Source organism: Aptenodytes forsteri, unplaced genomic scaffold (assembly GCF_000699145.1).
Source record: "Aptenodytes forsteri isolate BGI_AS27 unplaced genomic scaffold, ASM69914v1 Scaffold274, whole genome shotgun sequence".
Taxonomy (NCBI): domain Eukaryota; kingdom Metazoa; phylum Chordata; class Aves; order Sphenisciformes; family Spheniscidae; genus Aptenodytes; species Aptenodytes forsteri.
The window spans coordinates 772,964-774,510 of record NW_008795101.1 but is presented as its reverse complement, the minus strand read 5'-3'; the positions used below and the strand labels follow the sequence as shown (position 1 = coordinate 774,510).

General features: G+C 43.1%; 1 protein-coding gene across 2 annotated transcripts in view; it reads left to right on the top strand.

The window, feature by feature from the left end:
* LOC103897092 (ceramide synthase 4-like) overlaps positions 1–1,547 on the top strand; it is a 4,869-nt gene that overhangs the window by 2,276 nt on the left and 1,046 nt on the right. The gene's annotated exons all lie outside the window — the stretch shown is intronic.

The window sequence follows — 1,547 nt, the reverse complement described above, 5'->3', positions numbered from 1 at the left end:
TTGAAGATGTCCCTGCCCACGGCAGGGGGGTTGGACTAGATGAGCTTTAGAGGTCCCTTCCAACCCAAACTATTCTATGATTCTGTGATTATGTGGAGGCACAAAATAAATCCCACATCAGCCAGTTTTGTGAATCTTGGTCCTGGCTGAGCTTTTCACAGTAAAGGAGGAGTCTCAAGAGCTTGCTTGTAAAGTCTTACTTATGAGTGGCTGCTCTGCTATTCGTGTAAGGAAGAAGTTTCTCCCAGGAAAGCCACAGAGGTGAAGGAAATGATTAAATACCTGCAGTGCTATTCATCTGTCTAAAAGTGTGTATCCATAGGGTAGGCATTAACTCTGAGCTATTCACCTTGTGCTCCATTTAAAACCCAACTTCTAATTCAACCCCCGCCTAAAACCCTGAATTGAGAAAGAAAAAAGAAAAAAAAAAGGGTGTGTATTATTTATTTATAATATTCCAGATAGTTGCAGTTAGAAATATTTAAAAAATCCATGGACAAAGAGTTTTAAAGCAACCATGCTTAATCTGCTTCCATCAAGATGAAATCTAAGTTCTCCCTGCACTCAGCTGACTTGCAGTAAATAGTAACAGTAGATAGTAAACAGTAAATTCTTTTCTGACTCAATTTACCAAGGACGGTGTCCTTCCACCTGCCCTCTGTCACCATGTAGAAAGAATCTTTCCAATGTGATGTAGTAGCTTTGTACAGTTTATGTCTCTCTTGGAGCTCCTGGGGGTTTCATTGACAGGTGGAGTCTCTCTCTCTCTCAAAATGTAGTTACTTCTGATTTGTTACGGAGATTTTTGGAAATTCAAGGACTGGTTTAGACAGTTTTACTCCTTTGAAGATTTCCTGTGTTTAGTTTATTAACAACTTGTTTATTCTGTTGGGGAGAAATTCCCCTCATTCCTTACTGTATGTGTGTATATTCAGTGTGACCTGCCTCTGTCCACTGAACTTGGCAAACAGTTCATAGGTACCTCTGTGTGGGTTTAATGTGGGTAAATCATTACCAGCTCTTGACTGAGACCAAACATGACAGTAATTAATTACTTTACATGATCATGAATTTAGCATGCCTAATCTCCAAAAGCCTAGAAAGAGAGATTGGCATTGTTTGACTTTCACAAATGCATCTGCTAGTGCTGGGAAGGCTTGGGATGACTATCTGAGTGATTTTAGTCAGCGGGATTCTTGTATTTTCTGCCATCTCTAAAGCAGAAGAATTGCTCTTTGTGAAGTCTGTTGAATGTGCTAGTGACATGCAATGACATAGACAGTGGGTTCGAGTGCACCCTCAGCAAGTTTGCAGATGACACCAAGCTGAGTGGTGCGGTCGGCACGCCGGAGGGACGGGATGCCATCCAGAGGGACCTGGACAAGCTGGAGAAGTGGGCCTGTGTGAACCTCATGAGGTTTAACAAGGCCAAGTGCAAGGTCCTGCACCTGGGTCGGGGCAACCCCCAGTATCAATACAGGCTGGGGGATGAAGGGATGGAGAGCAGCCCTGCTGAGAAGGACTTGGGGGTACTGGTGGATGAAAAG